We start from the raw sequence: 20,327 nt of genomic DNA on the forward strand, positions 1-20,327 counted from the left end.
TTGCCTCTGCAGAAATGAGTTTTTCAAAGTTGAAATTGTTAAAATCTTACTTACGATCAAGTATGTTGCAAGAGAGACTTAATGGATTAGCTTAAATCTCCATTGAAAATGAGCTTTCGGAAGAAGTTGATATCAAAAGTTTAATTGATGATTTTGCATCTAAATGTGCACGATGCATGTCAATTTTTAAATAAAATTCTATATGTATTTTTTTCAATATTTATATTTTGATGCAACTTTTTGAACAATTATTATTTATATATAGAAATTACTCAAAAAATGGCCCAAATTAAGATATGGCACAGGGCTCCAATTTTTATTGGAACGGCCCTGGGTATTAAATACTTGGTAATGGTAATGAGTTTGGTTAAAGTATTTTGCATGTTTGGTAGTAGGGTGAAATGAGAATGATTATTAATAGTTGGGGAAGAGTTGGAGAGGAAGAAGATGAAACCCTTATTTTATTAGGGAATGAGTTAAAATGTAATTATATTCGTCTAAATTAACTTATAGTATATCGTCAGTATCTAGTTTAGATTATTTGAATCGATTTAAATGTGAACCAAGTAATGATATCAAGAGTGAAAGTAGGAAGCCCGCATGGGCAGCTTAACTAGTCACAGGGGTGAAGTTTGGGAGCAAAGACCATGGGTCAAGTCTCACTAGTGGAAGTGTGGAGGGCAACCTCTCAGAGTGAGAGGCTCCTTGTGGCAGTAAGCAAAGAAGGTCTAGCCTCCAGTTGAGTTACCAACCTCTCAAAGTGAGGCTCTTTGTGTGCAGTAACCAAAGGTCAAACTAGCCTCTGTGTTCAGTTGAGTTACCAACCTCTCAAAGTGAGGGGGACTCCTTGTGCGCAGTAACCAAAGGTCTAGCCTCTGTGTCCAGTTGAGTTTCCATGATTTACATCCTCCCAGATGCTTTGTCAGGCCGGGTTGGGGCGTGGGGTGCCCTTGTGGTTGGGGATTCAACCTTTTAGGAGCAAAGAGTGACCCTTGTGGTTGGGGATTCAACCTTTTAGGAGCAAAGAGTGAAAGTAGGAACATTAATTATGTAGTGCACAACATCAAGAGTGAATATAACATGAGGAGTAATCAATATAGATTAGAAGATATGTGTTATTAGGTGAGAATATTAAATCATAATAATTAATCTTTTTTTGTGTGATGCTGAGCTTACTGTTGTTTTGTGACTTGTGAGGCCCAAAATGGTGAAACTATGTGAGATTTGACTTGTCTTGGGGCCAGCAGAGGGAGCATACACATATGAACAATCGACAGAGTAACAGTTAGTTGCATATATATATATGTATGATTAACAAACAAAATAATGGAACAGTAAGTTGCATTATGTGACTAAAATACAATCAAGTTTGTTCAATTCAAATTTCTTGTCCTAATGTCAAAACATAGAATCAGAATCAAATGCCAGCCATAAAATAAAATTATTGTACACCAGTTTTCCCAAGGAAATAGCTACGATGGCTCCAAGATATATTCCTTTATCACAGCTAAGGTATACATTTCTTGATCTTTAATAACCTCAAAATACATAAATATACTTCTTCCCAGCACCTGAATGGTCAAGATAATATCACAATCTCGTATCTGAGCTAAAATCTCAAGTTTGAATTCCATAATATTAAATAGTGATGTAAATCTGGTCAACCCGTTTAGTTTTGGGCTAACCTATCAAACTGTCAAGTTTATCGTTTTGGGAAAATCAATTTTTTGGTTGGGTTCAAAATTGTTTGTCCTAACCCTATAATCTCGGGTTGTTAGGCTTATCGATCGGGTGGGTTCAACTAAAACTTTTGACATTTTCAAATTAACATTTTAAACTTTCAATGTTAATAAACTAGTGTGTTGCCAACTATTAATAATCATTCATTCAATAAACTAGCACATTTACATTCACAAATACGTATACATCATTCAATCAATATAAACTTCAATTTTCAAATTCCAACTAAAATAATTAATATACTTACACTATAATATACGGAGTAATAGTTATATAAAATATTTATTTTTATAAAAAATTTATATTTTGTAATAAATTTATTAATATATATATATATATATATATATATATATATATATATATGTCTTTGAACTTGGACTAGGCCATATCATTTGTGAATCAACATCCACCGGAGCACCAATTTATGAGTTCACAACGTTCCCAAAAACATTGTTTGTTTCCACCATTGCCATTGTTGTCGTTGTTTCCACCATTATTGCTAATATGAACTTTTGTGGAGGCCAGGTATTCTTTGTTATAGAGGTGATGTTAAACAAATATATATGGAGTTTATATGTCAGTTCATCTTTAATATTTTTATTAATGTTTTAATAAAATTTACAATTATTATTTATATATAGAAATTACTCAAAAAATGGCCCAAATTAAGATATGGCACAGGGCTCCAATTTTTATTGGAACGGCCCTGGGTATTAAATACTTGGTAATGGTAATGAGTTTGGTTAAAGTATTTTGCATGTTTGGTAGTAGGGTGAAATGAGAATGATTATTAATAGTTGGGGAAGAGTTGGAGAGGAAGAAATGAAACCCTTATTTTATTAGGGAATGAGTTAAAATGTAATTATATTCGTCTAAATTAACTTATAGTATATCGTCAGTATCTAGTTTAGATTATTTGAATCGATTTAAATGTGAACCAAGTAATGATATCAAGAGTGAAAGTAGGAAGCCCGCATGGGCAGCTTAACTAGTCACAGGGGTGAAGTTTGGGAGCAAAGACCATGGGTCAAGTCTCACTAGTGGAAGTGTGGAGGGCAACCTCTCAGAGTGAGAGGCTCCTTGTGGCAGTAAGCAAAGAAGGTCTAGCCTCCAGTTGAGTTACCAACCTCTCAAAGTGAGGCTCTTTGTGTGCAGTAACCAAAGGTCAAACTAGCCTCTGTGTTCAGTTGAGTTACCAACCTCTCAAAGTGAGGGGGACTCCTTGTGCGCAGTAACCAAAGGTCTAGCCTCTGTGTCCAGTTGAGTTTCCATGATTTACATCCTCCCAGATGCTTTGTCAGGCCGGGTTGGGGCGTGGGGTGCCCTTGTGGTTGGGGATTCAACCTTTTAGGAGCAAAGAGTGACCCTTGTGGTTGGGGATTCAACCTTTTAGGAGCAAAGAGTGAAAGTAGGAACATTAATTATGTAGTGCACAACATCAAGAGTGAATATAACATGAGGAGTAATCAATATAGATTAGAAGATATGTGTTATTAGGTGAGAATATTAAATCATAATAATTAATCTTTTTTTGTGTGATGCTGAGCTTACTGTTGTTTTGTGACTTGTGAGGCCCAAAATGGTGAAACTATGTGAGATTTGACTTGTCTTGGGGCCAGCAGAGGGAGCATACACATATGAACAATCGACAGAGTAACAGTTAGTTGCATATATATATATGTATGATTAACAAACAAAATAATGGAACAGTAAGTTGCATTATGTGACTAAAATACAATCAAGTTTGTTCAATTCAAATTTCTTGTCCTAATGTCAAAACATAGAATCAGAATCAAATGCCAGCCATAAAATAAAATTATTGTACACCAGTTTTCCCAAGGAAATAGCTACGATGGCTCCAAGATATATTCCTTTATCACAGCTAAGGTATACATTTCTTGATCTTTAATAACCTCAAAATACATAAATATACTTCTTCCCAGCACCTGAATGGTCAAGATAATATCACAATCTCGTATCTGAGCTAAAATCTCAAGTTTGAATTCCATAATATTAAATAGTGATGTAAATCTGGTCAACCCGTTTAGTTTTGGGCTAACCTATCAAACTGTCAAGTTTATCGTTTTGGGAAAATCAATTTTTTGGTTGGGTTCAAAATTGTTTGTCCTAACCCTATAATCTCGGGTTGTTAGGCTTATCGATCGGGTGGGTTCAACTAAAACTTTTGACATTTTCAAATTAACATTTTAAACTTTCAATGTTAATAAACTAGTGTGTTGCCAACTATTAATAATCATTCATTCAATAAACTAGCACATTTACATTCACAAATACGTATACATCATTCAATCAATATAAACTTCAATTTTCAAATTCCAACTAAAATAATTAATATACTTACACTATAATATACGGAGTAATAGTTATATAAAATATTTATTTTTATAAAAAATTTATATTTTGTAATAAATTTATTAATATATATATATATATATATATATATATATATATATATATATATATATATATATATATATATATATTAAAATTTTATTTAAAACATTAATAAAAATATTAAAGATGAACTGACATATAAACTCCATATATATTTGTTTAACATCACCTCTATAACAAAGAATACCTGGCCTCCACAAAAGTTCATATTAGCAATAATGGTGGAAACAACGACAACAATGGCAATGGTGGAAACAAACAATGTTTTTGGGAACGTTGTGAACTCATAAATTGGTGCTCCGGTGGATGTTGATTCACAAAATGATATGGCCTAGTCCAAGTTCAAAGACTATAAAATCGAGGCCCACTATGATGCTAATCTTAGGCTTAACAATATTCAAGCCCAACATAAAATATTTAAAATACTATAGAGTGAGACAAATTTTACTGTGGACATGGTCTAAAACGGTGTCGTTTCCTTTATTTAAAAAGAAACGACACCCGTTCTGCGTAATAGTTTCGTTTGTATAAAATATTCGGTTTCATTTTATATACATTGTAGTTTCATTTCAATACAATTAAAGTTTTATTTTGTTTCAACTAACTATAGTTTCATTCGACATTACACATACAATAGTCTTATTACAGTGAGACATGTTATTGAATTTCATTTTATACACACTGTAGTCTTATTATAACACCACTAAATTATAATTCTAATTCAACTACGGTTTCATTGGACAATATACACTCAAATATGTGAAACTGCTATTCAGCTTCATTTTATATACATTGTAGTTTCATTACAGCAAAACTAAAGTATCATTTTGATATAACTACAGTTTTATTTGACAATATACACTTAATATGTGAGACATGTTATTCAGTTTTTTAATACATATTGTAGTGTCATTTCAACAAAACTAAAGTATCGTTTCAATTCAACTGCAGTTCTATTTGACAACATACACTCAATATGTGGGACATGTTATTCATGTTCATGTTATAGATACTGTAGTTTCATTTCAACGTAACTAAAGTATCATTTCAATTCAATAACATTTTCATTTGATAATATAAACACAATATGCGAGATAAGTTATCCAGTTTCAATTCATTTTAGATACATTGTAGTTTCATTTTGTTATGAATGCACAATAAATGCGAGATTTGTTAAAATTTAACGGATGTCGTTTCTTTACTTAAAGAAACGGCGCCGTTTTTAGACCATGGTACTCGGTATAACAACCGATAGAATGAGACTTTAGACTAGCTTATATTTCTTATATCTTTGTGTAGCGTAGATGAGCCCAACTGAAAAGAGAAGCCCAAGGAAAAGAATTGAAGAGTATACACACTTTGAAATATTTGTTTGTATTTTTCTAATTGGGCTAGATTGACTCTTTTTTTTAATTATATTTCTTTGTTTGTTGGGCTAGTCTTAGAATTTAGCTAAAATACTTTTAATTAATCCTAAAACTCATGGCTTCAATATTTATGCTTGCTAAGTGAATAATTAAGGAGTATATAATCATCATTTCTCCTTCAAGGGAAACACCTTATTACCACCACAAAAATGAATTGAAGCTTTGCTTTTTCTTTTACCTTATCATGAATGCATCTTTTAAGTGTAAAGACCAAACAATAGTGTCATAGGTTTATGTAAGTTTAAACTTAAACTACGTAATATCTTTAGAACACATGTTGTTCACATATAGTGCCGCATTAATGTTTAATAGATGCACCTGGCTCCATTGCCTTCTTCAAATGCTTCAACTGGAGACTTGGTTTCTCCCTCCAGACCCTAAGCAATTCTCTTTAGACTAAAGAACTCTGATGGAGAGAGAGTTTTAGTTTTTGCAGGAAGGTTGGGGAGAGGACCAGAGTCCTGAGTGGTTGATAAACCATCTCACAGTTCCATCAACGTGAGATGGTTATCTGAGCAGTTTGCTCCTTATATCTGACCAATAATAGAATTAGTATTATTATTAAATTTAAATAAATATTTATGAACCATAGAAAATAATGAATGATAATTATTCTAACAGTTTAAACATCGTTAGGCTCCCTATGAGGATCGTAGATTCCTTGACATCTATGCAATGTGGAAGTGAAGAATTATGGGTTTGGATTCCAAACATGCACGACACTGTATGTGGAAGCACCATGCAGGTTCATATAGCAACAGATCAGTGCGAATCTTCATGTTCTATCTTTTTCTTCATTCTTTTCAATGAAAATTAGGAATTTCACCAAAGCATCTAGTAGGATTGCATCACAAATCGGTGTTTCCATTAATGTTAATTGGCGTTCAAGGGTCAACCGCTAAGGTGCAAATGTTTCTGATGATACCAAGTGGTTCCACTCAAAGGCTTGAGAAGTTCAATGAGTTAAAGTTTAAAAGGTGCCAATTAACAAAAGATGTCATTCTACTGTACTACCCTCGATCTTGCAATGTTCTTAACCGAGAAAGCTGTTGATGTGAATGAAAATAAGATGGCTATGGAAACCATTAGTGTGGTTAAAGCATGGAAACATTCAAACTTTCTATGCCAATTAAAATCATGCATTGTTGAACAAGTTACATTATTTAGTGTACGATGTATATAGTAAGTTGAAGACAATCAAAGAGTTGTTAAAATCCTTGGACCATAAGTATAGAAATAGGATGCTAGCACAACGAAATTTGTTGTTGGCTAACTCTTTGACTTCAAAATGGTCAATTCTAAAACTGTGATTAGTCAAGTTGAATAGATCTAGATGATCTTCAATGAGATATATGTGACTAGGACATGATTATGAGTGAAGCTTTCTAAGTAGCTTCAATTATCCACTTGTTGTCTCGGTAATGGAAAGACTTCATGAACTACTTGAAGCTCAAGCAGAAGGAGATGAATCTAGAAACTGTTGGTCCGGATGAGGAGTTATAAAGAAGTAGTTTCATGGGAAATGCTCCAATAGTGGTAAGATGGGGCACAAGTCTACTAATTGCAATGCACCAAAGAAAAAGAATAAAAATTTTCAAGCATATATGGTGGAAGGAAATTAACGAATGATGAGAGCATCCTCTTGATGATGATGATCAAGGTAAACATGCATAGTTGGGTCTAACCAAGGCAATGGTTCATTAAGGGGCGGACTCGGAAAATCATCTGAGTAGGGATGAAATTTAAATGACGTTAAAAATGTCAATGACAAAATATTAAACACTCATAATAAGGTTCAAATAACAGAAAATACATATAAATTACAATAGAATATTTTTGATAGACTACATGATAGCTATGGGCAGAATAAAAAATATACTTGCGTGCGGTGAAAATAGGAAATTTTAAAACACTTTGAAATGCTATAAAAATATTTATGACAAAATATGAAACATAATCAATTGAATAAAATTATTTGAATGGAAAAGACATAATATTCATAAATTCTTTTTAATTTTAATTTCTTTTAGTTAAATCAACTTTAAGTTTTTCTAAATTAATTCGAATACAATGAAGTATAATATAAATGTGTATACTACATTAATTAAATGACTCATAAAAAGTAGACTAAAAAAACATTTACTTTGTTAATTAAATGATTCATAAAAAGTAAACTAAAAAAAACATTTAATTTGTCTTTTAAATGGATGAAAGAGGTAAAATAAAAGAGAAAAAGCTAAAAGCAAGTGTTGCTAGTGAGATTCAAGCTTATAACAGGGTTGCATTCACATTCAAACACCTTTAAAATACAAAGTGAGGACAAAATTGGACCCTTAGATATGTGCAGATGGATGGACGAGATGTTGACAAATCAAGTAATTAAAGAAATTGACTTATAGAGCCAAAGAGTAATTATGGTAAATCAACCCCTTATAAACAATGGATTATATTTGGAATCATATTTCGGCAAGAATTAAGCTAAGGTAGTGTAAGTATGGTAGGAGTAGTCTATGGCCCTGTTTGGTAAATGGTTGTTAGCTGATTGGATTAAAAGGTATGATTAATTGATAATATTGGCTGATTGTAGAAAGTTGTTTGATAGATTAGTTGTTAGTTGATAGCTGTTTGGTATAATTTTTTTTATTCAAAAAGCTAATTGAAAAGGCTACTTTGAGTAGCCTTTTGAATTTTAGTATTTTGGAGTTACAAAAAACTTATTAACCAAACAACTAATAGTGGTCAAATAAGCCAAAATTGGCTGATAGGCTGATTATTTACCAAACAGGGCCTATGTTTTTTGCAGTGCTTAGCCCTGCCAAAATTGGAATTCGCACACAAGCAAGAAGACATGGGTTCGACTGCATACGACATGGAGGCGAAAAACTCAAGTTAGTAACTCTAACAAATCACCACTACTGTAGAACGGATCGTGAGGCAAATTGGTTGTAATGTGTTTAATGCACAAGCTTTGTGTAATTTACGTGGATATTCGACGGTGACCGTACTATGCTCAGAATTGAATGAAACCAGATTAGATTAGGTTGACAGAAATAGTTTTAAGTAGTAAGCCGCTCTGTACTGGAAGGATTTACGATTGAATTTACATGCACACACACATGAACATACGTGCACACATGTTTGCATGAAATGCCTAGTGCGCGACACAGGCATATAAAGCATTCAAGTGTTATGTGTTGTTTATTTTGAAGTAGGAACGTAACATTTTAGTGAATCAATTGAGGTCTAGTGAAACAAATATTCTTGTAATAAGGTTGTGGTAATTAACAGGCAATGAGCAACATGGAGTTGGAGAGACCGAACGACAAAGAAGCACAAGATAAATTACAAACCAGCCAGCATACAAGCGCACACCCATTTGCAGATTAACACATCCTAAGAATAACCCATAGCACACAAGAGCAGTCAACTACGCACACATACTAGTACTCATGGGTTCACCTAGATAATCATTAATTCAAAATAAGAAAAACGTTGGAAACAAACCTGAATAGGAGTAGTAGCCTCGGGACAATCAGTAGTAAGATTAACCACCACATCAGGCGCACAAAGTAAAAAGTCGAGCCAATGACATTTTCAACCTCCTTACAAACATAGCACGCACATAAGCACAAACCCCACCGCACATGCACAACAAACCAATCAAAAATTGCACAAGATTAATTACATGCAACCATACACGCACGCACACATTTAGGTTACTGTGTGCACAAAAAGTATAAGTAGCACATACTTTAGATTAACACATTCTAAGGATAAACCATAGCACACGAGAGCATTGAAATGCCACATATTCAAAATACTAGGATCATGTGTGCAAACACTAGTACCCATGGGTGCACCAATATAGTCGTTAATTCAAAATAAGAAAACTGTTGGAAACCAACTTGAACAGCAGCACCAACCTTGGGACAATGAGTAGTAGGATTAACCACCACATCAGGCAGCTCAAAGTCAGCAGCCGATCAAGTCACTTCAACCTCCTTAAAACACATAGCACGCAAATAAACACTGACCCCACCGCACATATTCAACAAATTGTTCAATTCTAAACGCGCACACGCAGTAGGTCAGCCTATGCAGACACTTAAAAATAAACACAATCTAAGACTAAATAATAGTATGGTTGATAACAAACTTGAACAGGAGTAGCGAACTCAGGATAATCAGAAGGAGGACAAACCACCCCTTCAAGTGCCACAAACCCAGATGCCGAGCCAGCACCTTTGTCCCTATCGTTGCAAGAACCGCTAACATTGGATGGCCCGCCCACACCCGCAACACTATCTTCAATAGTCTCATTATCAACCTCTTTACAAATATAACACACAGTCAAACACAAACCTCACCACATATGGATACCAAAACCAACAAAAATAAAACAACTCTAACAATTTAAAGAATTTAAAACATTAAAGGGGTAAAGGGAGTACTAACCACATCCATATGGTCAACAGGTGAGGATCAGCATCCCTACACTTAGAAGCAATATTGCCAACCACATCACGAATACCAACGTCCATAAAGTCTTGAGTTAATCCTAGACTAAAAGAAGGAACATCATTAAGCTCATTTCGTTCAAGAATCGCACGCTCAATGTCTTCTACGACCCTCAAATTATCAGGATTACTCCAAAAAATATCTTCCCCTTATGTGAAAGTCGGCTTAGGGGGATGAAAACCATCAGGCAAAGAACTACCTAGGGGCTACTTAATACCAATAAGGAGTTGAATGGCCTCATACATCTGTTTACAACCCCCCCCCCCCTCCACATATCGATCTCGTGTCATCGTGAACATGTGCGACAATTCAAGGATAGACCTTGCAAGTGGTCTTCTCAGCAAGCAGAATTTCAAACGTCTAAGGAAACATCTTAGAAGAAAGGCAGACACATTAGTCCAGTGTGCACACACAAAAAAACAAAGAGCACACACACTATAAAGATAGAACACATAACAAACTGGTAATTTATAATATTTTAAGGTGTACCTTTAGACCATATTCACAGGGAGGCGAATGACTATCATTTTCAGTAGATAGTTGAGATTGAGTCACTACGCCATGCATCTCTCCCAACAGAATCAGAAATCTGGGGCTCAATGACTCCAAGCCCGAAACCACCACCACAGATCTCGGAGAACTCCCGCGCTCGAAGTAAATCCAAAGTCCAACCGCGAAATGAAGGAACCATCTATGGTATTAAACGCCAAAAATGCAAAACACAGTCAACATAGAACAACTGCAAAGCCAAAAACAACAAATAAAATTAATGCCACACCACGAAATCCTCACATAATGCAAAATAAGAACGAAGAAATTAAAGATAACAAATAAAGAAACCACACAACCACGAACTTCACAGGTCCCACAAAGCACTTGTGACGTCTAGATATCCAAACATCCTATGTCTCCACTAGTACATCGACAACAAGCTTGCACCAATTTAACTCCCGGATGCGTGAGACATCGTCGAAATAGTTGAAATACATTTGATTCGCATATCCATTGCGCATACAAGTTACTAGTGTAGTCGCAACCAGCATTGAGAAATGCCACTTAAACCACAAACCACCGTCTACCAGATCCACCACCTTCACGGAAATCTCAGTCGTAGTCACCATGTGCCTCACCTTCTTAAATAACCCCCTCCAATACCTCAACAAGTTAATAATCTCAAGCTTGGCCCACTTAACCATATCCACCCGACCCCGAGGAAAACCCAGAACTAACTCCACATCACACTTCTCCACCAATAACGATCTCCCCCCACCCAAGTTAAACGTCTTGGTTTGGCCATCAAAATTGGAAAACAGCCAGTGCACAAGGTGAGGAGGACACTCAGTAACCTGGAACTCCAACAAGGCCCTAAACCCCAAACCTATAATATCTTCCTTTTGTTGGGTCGAAAAGTCTTTAAAAGCTTCAACCAAAATAGAGGCTAACAACCGAGTCTTGATCCTAAGAAAAGCCACATCTTCCCACCATGAATTGATCATCTGGAACATCCCACACCAGGTCTTCTTACAACCTCGCAAGAAATGCCTTAGGCAAAGAAACAAAGTCGTTGTCATTAACACAGCTTTGTGAGGCACCCTGCATCACATCATGGAACCTTAAACCTCTTACATGTCAAAAAACACCACAAGAAACTAAACCAAGCACACAACTAAACAAAGAAGACGACCAGCAGTACCACATACATCACCAACCACAAAAGTTTTTGAAAATATGAAAAAAAAAAAAAAAAAAAGACCAAACCAAATAGGAGATCACACACACATGCCAAAACATGTACACACCTACCCCAGAGACAACAAAATTGAGAATAAAACAATAGACACAACAAAAAGGATTGTGCAACCTACCCCAAACTACACAAACTACCATAAATAAGTAAACCACCCTAGAACAGCAAAACAAAATTAAGTGCACACAGAATAGAAACACTACGCACATAGCAGATTCACAAACACACACCTAAGGAAACCAACCCAATCCAGCAATACAACATTAACTGCACACACAATAACTCCACTACGCACACAACAGATTCACAAGCACCACTAACAAACTGAAATGGATTCACAAACAACACTATTGAGAGCCCAAAAACGAACCCCAAGACCCCCCACACCCCACAACACTAATGAATCATAGGCCCCCCATACTTCAAGCACACACAACCACCCCCACCCCCACCCAGCAATACAACATTAACTGCACACACAATAACTCCACTACGCACACAACAGATTCACAAGCACCACTAACGAACTGAAATGGATTCACAAACAACACTATTGAGAGCCCAAAAATGAACCCATAGACCCCCCTCCCCCACACCCCACAACACTAATGAATCATAGGCCCCCCATACTTCAAGCACACACAACCACCCCTACCCCCACCCAACAACCAAAAATAAAATGGCAATATACAACCCCCCCCCCCCCCACGAACAACACACAAACTGAAATGGATTTAAATAGGGAAAAAAGCAACAAACACTGCAATGTGAATATCAGAGGAAAACTTTTAGGTATGAATAGAAATATAGCATTACTCTAATTTAACTCCGGCCCTCTCCAAAATTTTAAATAAATAAATAAAAAATACATGTAAATCTGACTTCAAATGCGACATCCATCGCATCTTTAGATGCAAAACAGATTATGGTAAAAACATCTATTCAGAACAAAATTGAGAATCATGCAAAATATATGGTTGTATATATATACAACCCATAATACACAACAAAAAGGAAGAAAAAAAAAAAAGCCTAATCAAAACCCGAAACCACCCCCTACCCAAAATAGACGAATTGTAAATGTTACAAAAATGGACAAACAAAACAGTAGAAAATCATAAAACTAACAAAATTAAGCAAAAAAAAAAAAAAAAGACAAATAAACAACAACATCAATGGCCAAAGCATAGAACCGTAACCAAAATCTGACACCGATTAAACCCAAAAAAAAAATGAAATTTAAAAACAAAAACCCTACCCATACAAATCCCAACAAGAAAATTAGCAACCCACCCACACCACCCATTCCCCCCATAGATTTAGCCTGCGATGGCGACAAAAACCCATAACCCCCAAAGAAAACGGCCTCACCACATAAGAACACCAAAAACAACGAAAAACGCCAAAAGTTTAAAAATGACATACCCCGACCGATACCCCTAGCAGGTAGTCCTCGACACTTGGCTCGACTGTCGACCCCACCGGCGACCAAAGCTACGTGGAGAACAGTGTGGAAATCGACAAAGAGAAGACCGAAGTTTCGTAAACCAACTTACGACTGAAGCGAGAAACGCACGGATGAAAACTAAATAATTCGGGCGCATGTGACATGCCGCTAGAATGACACTAGGTACACACCATTAAAAAACCAAAATTACCCCCCCCCCCTCAAAAATAAAAACACCTGCATACAAATAAAACATCCTTGATCCACACACAAATCCAACTGTCTAAATCAAACATCAAACATTGTTCGACAATCCATTCGTTTTTATTATAATGGGTGCATGTTTTTACCTGAATGGAATTGTATATATATATATATATATATATATATATATATATATATATATATAGGAAAGGATTCGGGTGAGATAGAAGCTCTAGGTGAGAAGTGAGATAGAATCTCAGCCGTAGATCAAAAAAAAATTCGACACCTACGAACTTCAAGAATGTGCACTGGAAGAAGGCAAAAAATGCGCATTGGAATCACAAAGATATGAAACAATTATTGAAAAATTAAATTTAATATAGGATCATCATCACAAATCATAAACTGATTGAAGGAGTTTGCTTCATTTCATACAGGGGAAGAGTTGGTTTTCCTATTGATTTGATTGAAGGAGCTCGGAACACATTCTTGAGTGGTGTCACACTCAAGCTCCCAATCCTTAGTCGGTTGGGGAATTTTATCAAACACGTTGCCTACGAGATCCCTCCGGACCTCATCTTCTCAGATTGAGGGCGGGAGATGTGAGCAGTGGGCTCTCACCCCTTTGCGATATCTTGGGCGGTCACTCTTTCTTCTCACTTCCTAGGGTAATGTCGTCAAGCAACCCCACTTCACATGGAGCTCCATGCTTTTTCGAAGACAGTGCAATGGGTGCTTGAACCCTAGCGAAGCGGCTTACCTCTTCTCTATTTTCTCATCTCCTAGGACCGTTTTGTGACACCCCAAACCTCACACAGGCTGAGATAGCTAAAACTTAACACAACAGCTGCCAATCTCAACTATAAAACGTAACATAGCGGAAGCGATTTCAAAACTTAAGGGGCATCATGCCACATCTAGGTATAACACAGCCTAGATGCACAGGCTAATCATAAAACGGACTAAGCTGTCCTAGATATAAACCAAGATAAAATTCTCAAAACATAATCCACAATCATCGAAAGTACTCAAACCACTAATCCAGAGTATACTAATAATATCTCAAGGCACACAGGCCAAAACCAAAGTCTAAACAAGGTAAACTAAGGCTAAACATCCTCATAAGGAAAGCTCTAGCGCGCTCTCGCATAACTACTCCATACCTGGAAAACACACAAAGAACCATTAGCAAAAGAATGCTAAGCAACCACCATTCACACCCGCAAGGAAGTATAGATATACATAAGCTTGTAAATAGGTTTACACACCCATATAGAATATAAACACCAACGAACTGTTCAGTAGTTGAAAACGATACTCAACAATAATAAGCTGAACGAATCACAAACCAAGACTCAGTCAAACAAAGCCAATAGCCAACAACAAAACATAATGCAATAACGAACCATAACCGAGATCCATAAGGTATCGACCGAATTAGCATAAAGAGCTCATAAAACGGACCAAGAAGGAACCCCAACTCCAACCTCCAAACCAAGTCAACCCAACCACCAAACCAAGTCAAACCACATAGTCAGAAGTCAGGAGTCAAGAGTCAATCCCGGAAAAACCGGTACACAGGGGTGACCAACCCAAAGTCAGTGGTCAAGAGCCAAACCCGGAAAACCGGTACACAGGGGTGATGAGCCCAATCACAGGGACCGAAGTCCAATCACAGGGACCGAAGTCCAATCACAGGGACCGACAGTCCAATCACAGGGACCGAAGTCCAATCACAGGGGTAATCAACCCAATCACAGGAACCGAAGTCCAAAGTCAGAAGTCAATAGTAGCACAGTCAATAGTAGCACAGTCAATAGTAGCCAACAACCACCAACAACCTCAACCAAACCACCATCACAACCTCATACTCCAACATCACTCAAAGCAACCAAAACAAAGTGTTCATCTCAAATATGAACACAAACCAACTCCCAGATAATGAATCAAAGGATCAATAGATCAAGAATACCAAAAATGGAAACCAAAGACATGAATCAATACTCCAAGCTAAGGTATAAAATACCCAATAAATGACATGAATAAATACTCCAAAGACATGGTAAAATACCCAACAAAACAATCCAACAATAATCAGAAACAAAGGAGAATAACAGACAACAACAACAGAGAAACCGTTCACTGGAAATCAACTCCCAGTGAACTTGCGGAACACTCTCACGGATCACTGCCTTCCGCCAGTCTCCTCCGCGAGAAGGAGACGGCCTCCCTCGGCGGACCACCCTCCTCCGCCCAAGCCAACCGTCGCCACCTTGCGGATTGCCCTCGCGGGTTACATTGTGCCGTTCAGGTCTTCCGCAAGGCCAACCCAAATCCCTTCCAGAGACAGTTCAACCCAGATCAACAAATCCCACTTCCAGAATACAAAATCAGACCAAATACACTCACATTTCATCCCATTTAGAGTCCAAAAATAGGGAAATCCATAACATCATTGATCATACAACACAAGACAAATGATCAAGATGAAAACCAACAAAATACATCCAAGAAATAGGCCAAATAACAAGAAATTTCAGGATTTCCAACACCAAGATCATTATATATAGAATAGGTGAATAAAATAGATTTGATGGACATGGATGGTTACCTCAAAGAGCTTTTCCTATTCCAACAAGCCTTTTGCTAGCTCACAAAGCCCCACCTTCACCTTGATCATCTTTTTCCCAAAGAACCCCAAAAGAACACTTATAAGATTATGTAAAAAGACTATCTAAAACACAAAATGCAAGATGGATTCTAGGATAGATGCACTTACCCACTCCTAACCAAGCTTAAAAGAGCAACCTTTACTTGAAAACTTGTAGGGAAAGTGAAGATGAATTCTTAGGGAATTTGAGAGGAAAATGGCGTGTAGGAGTATAGGGTAGGAGGAAGAAAGAGTGAAAGTCTTAGGGTAATTTGATCTTCAAATTATATACCAAGAATACATACAATATTTAGGTTGTAAGACATTAAATGATGTGGGCTTAAGTAACTTATAAAATAATGGGTGTAGGAAATAAATATAATCAAGGCTAGTAAGTTGGGCTTATTAAATTCACCCCTTACAAATTAAATACAAGAATTAGCCCATAAGAATGTCTTAGGATCAATATATATACATATATAATGTATGATCAAGAATGTGGGCTTGTAAGAATATTTAATAACAAACATTGTAAGGGTCCAAATTGAATAAAATCCCTTACAAGAATAAATTCAATTAATTGGGCTCTTGATTAGAATAATTAAGTTAGGCATCAAATATATATACAAGTGTATATATATATATTAAATTGGAAGAATTAGCCCAATTGGAATTTAATTAAATTGCCCAAGGAATTAATTATCGAACGAAAGGCTTGAAATGAATTTACGGGGTGTTACACGTTTTATGTGAGCAACCGACTCTAGATAGAGCGTGTGTGCATTTTGAAGACTATGGTTGCTCGCAACCTAGCGAGATGGCTTTCCTCGGTTCTTATCTTAGGGATTGACTTTTTGCCTTTTCTACTCTTTCTCCAAACAACCCCTCATGCCTTTTTCTTAGGGTTAAGGGATTTTTCACTCAATGCTCACTAGTAAGCTCTCCTTTTGCCCCATGTTCTATTGTAATTTATTCAATTTCGGGCTTCGCTTTACTTATATTTCTCAAATTAGGGGGTGCACACTCCTACTTCGAGAGATCCTTAACTAAGGTCTTTACAAAATAAGAGGTGAATACCATGCAAGCACACAAATTTTCAAATTTTTGGGGGTCAAAGTAGGGGTACTTTCGAGGCTATTCAAAGAGAAAAACTTTTTGGCACAAACTTAGCATTCTTCGCAGATAGAGTGAAGAATGACACATGTTTGTGGCTTGATTACATTTAAACAATGAAATAGAGTCTCTTATGGTAATTTTCATTTTTAAGCACAAAGTGCTCTTTCCACACATTAGACGAAACATCGTCCTCGATGTTGACTTAGAATATAATGGAACAAGGACACAATAAAAATAAGCACATTTCCACACTTTAGAATGACAATATGAGGTTCACAAAATGAATAAAGGAGCGATAAGAGGTTGAAAACCTAGTAAGCATCCCAACTTCCATTTTAGCTTTCAAGTGCCTGTGCATTTTTCAGTCTTTATTCTCATGGCAAGCTCTGCAATTAAAATTATAGAACCTACAAAATAGGAAATCACACAACTTGGATGGTTACTTATTAAAATAAAGAGAAGATAAAAGGAAAGCAATGTAAACTTTGGGTTGCCTCCCGATTAGCGCTACATTTAACGTCTTTAGCCTGACGAGGATGATTTGATGACCTCGTTAAGCTTGTCAGCCCACGGTTCCAATCGGCAACATTGGATTACACCTTGCACGCTTTCCATTCCATAATATTTCTTCACTTGATGACTGTTCACTTTGAATCTGCCTTTCTCGGGGTGCATAATTTCCAAGGTCCCATAAGGAAAAACTTTTGTAACGACATATGGTCCGGTCCATCTAGATTTAAGTTTGCCTGGAAATAATCTCAATCTAGAATTAAATAGTAGAACTCGATCTCTTTCAGTGAATTTTCTGTTCTTCTTGATATGCATGTCATGATAGAGTGTTGACCTTTCTTTATAAGCTTTGGATGTTTCATAAGCAAGTAAGCGCCATTCCTCAAGCTCATTAAGTTGAAACATCCTTTTCTGTCCAACCATAGTCAAATCTTCTGTCACGCCCCAAATAATAGCGTAACTCGGCTGTATTAGTAAGACAAAAAGAATAGTAACTATAATACGAAGCCTGCTAAACAAAATATCATCCACAAGATAACCTAAACAACTGTTTGATCTTAAAGTTTCTTCTCCCAAATATTGCTTAATAGGAAGTATAATATATACATTTAAGCATAGAGACATAGTCTAAAATCTATAACATGGAATCCAAGGTCCCACTATGGAGGTTGATCTCCACAAAAAGATCGATTAGAAGGAGTCCCCATCTAACACAAGGCACTAGACTAATATCCTAGAGCCTTTAATCCCAAAAAAGTGACCTCCCTTGTCTTAACCTCGATCAACAACCTATTCGGAAAACATGAAACACACGAGTGAATTCAAAAGCTTAATAATCATATGACACTTCTCTACCAAATCAAGTATAGAGAATAAAGAGGACCACAAATAGATAAGATAACATAAGATGTAAAGTAAATTGAATATTAAAAGCTTTAGCATTCAAATACAATGTTATCGCATATGAGTATCAATTCTAGAGTTCTCCTTCAAGTCATAAATCATAGATCGATGCTCAAATAACATAAATAAAATAAATAAAATAAAGATATTGCATACCTACCTCCCCGTTTTACTTGAGAACTATTTTATACTCATAGTACGAGCCAAGATCAATTTAGAAAAATTACATTAATCAAGGGTAGCAATTCTACCAATTAAAATCAAGGGAATGTTCCAAATCAAGGGTGGCAAGACCACCAATGGGGAATCAAGGGAACATTCCAAGTCAAAGACAAGGGTGGTTAGACCACCAATATGATTAATGCCCTTGAATATATATATATATATATATATATATATACACACCATGATCAACCTTAAAACATATATATCAAGTTCTCAAATTTTTCATTAGTAATGTACTAATACTTTACCATATAACTCATGGCCATATTCAAGAATAGCTTCAATATTTTGCAATCACTTAGGATATGGTATATAAGTTACAATGAGTAAGTAAGTACCAAGTTTCCTTACCTTAGTAAGCTTTTAAGCATAGAAATCCCTTTACGCACTAACCTTCACGGTCACCTATCAAATACATACACCATTATAACTTACTAATATTCCAAATATTTACACATTCTTCTTGTAATTTATAAATAATCATGTTTTCCCAACACCAAGCAACAACTCAAAAATATAAATAAATGAGCCTAAAGCCTCTATTACCCTTCTTGAAACAAGTACTGCCAAAAACTTACCAAGGAAGATTGAGCTCATTAGGGAGAAAATCAGCCCATAATATGGGTAATTAAGCATAGATTTGTAAGGGAAATGAATTAATAAATTAGTACATCATCTTACTAAAGTAATCACAAAACACCCACTTTAAAACTTAGCAATTCAGATTCTTCACTAGCACAAATTTCCATCTTAAGCTTTGAATTACACAGCAACATTAACAGGGAAGCTAGGTTTTTCTTCTTTAACAACAAAATCTAAATTATTTACCTTGTATTCTTGAGCACTGAAACTACAACCTCTCTGTTTTCCTCCTTCTACGCAAGTCAAGAGCAGATTAAGATGAAAATGCCTCTTCTTTTCCCTTTCTTCTCTATTAAGGTTCAAGACTAGTCTAATGTGGTTGACCCTTTCCCATTGGACTTCTATAGCTTAAAGATATATAATTATTATTGGGCCCAAGGGAGGACTAAGCCCAATTAAAGCTTAAGCAATTAAATTATAAGTTAGGCCTAGGGAGAACATAAACTAAAAAAAAAACTAATTAGACTATTATTATTATTATTATTATTATTATTTTCAAGTTTGAAAATTTGTCGTTACATACTCTACCCCTTAAAGAAAGTTTCGTCCTCGAAACTTACATACCTTCCCCAACAAAGAGCTCAGGATAACATTCTCTCATTATCTCTTCTCGTTCCCAAGTAGCTTCTCTTGGTGTGTGATTAGACCATTGTATCTTGACCCACTGGATTTTACGTCGTCTTAAGGTTTGTTCCTTCTTGTCAATTATACGAATAGGCACTTCTGCGTAGGACAAGTTACCGCTGACATGTAGTGGCTCATAGTCCAAAATGTGACTTGGAT

The 20,327-nt window shown here is 36.0% G+C and overlaps 2 long non-coding RNA genes across 2 annotated transcripts; both read right to left on the reverse strand.

The window, feature by feature from the left end:
* Positions 1–10,361: 10,361 nt before the first annotated feature.
* On the reverse strand, positions 10,362–13,480 carry LOC116007044. The gene is made up of 3 exons (XR_004095195.1): positions 13,273–13,480; positions 10,590–11,693; positions 10,362–10,472 (listed from the first exon to the last, which is right to left on the reverse strand). It is a non-coding gene; the product is annotated as an uncharacterized LOC116007044 (long non-coding RNA).
* Positions 13,481–18,280: 4,800 nt separating this feature from the next.
* Positions 18,281–19,796, reverse strand: LOC116007671. Its single transcript, XR_004095310.1, has 3 exons — positions 19,731–19,796; positions 19,254–19,307; positions 18,281–18,563 (listed from the first exon to the last, which is right to left on the reverse strand). It is a non-coding gene; the product is annotated as an uncharacterized LOC116007671 (long non-coding RNA).
* Between the last annotated feature and the right edge of the window lie 531 nt (positions 19,797–20,327).

Source organism: Ipomoea triloba, chromosome 15 (assembly GCF_003576645.1).
Source record: "Ipomoea triloba cultivar NCNSP0323 chromosome 15, ASM357664v1".
NCBI lineage: Eukaryota > Viridiplantae > Streptophyta > Magnoliopsida > Solanales > Convolvulaceae > Ipomoea > Ipomoea triloba.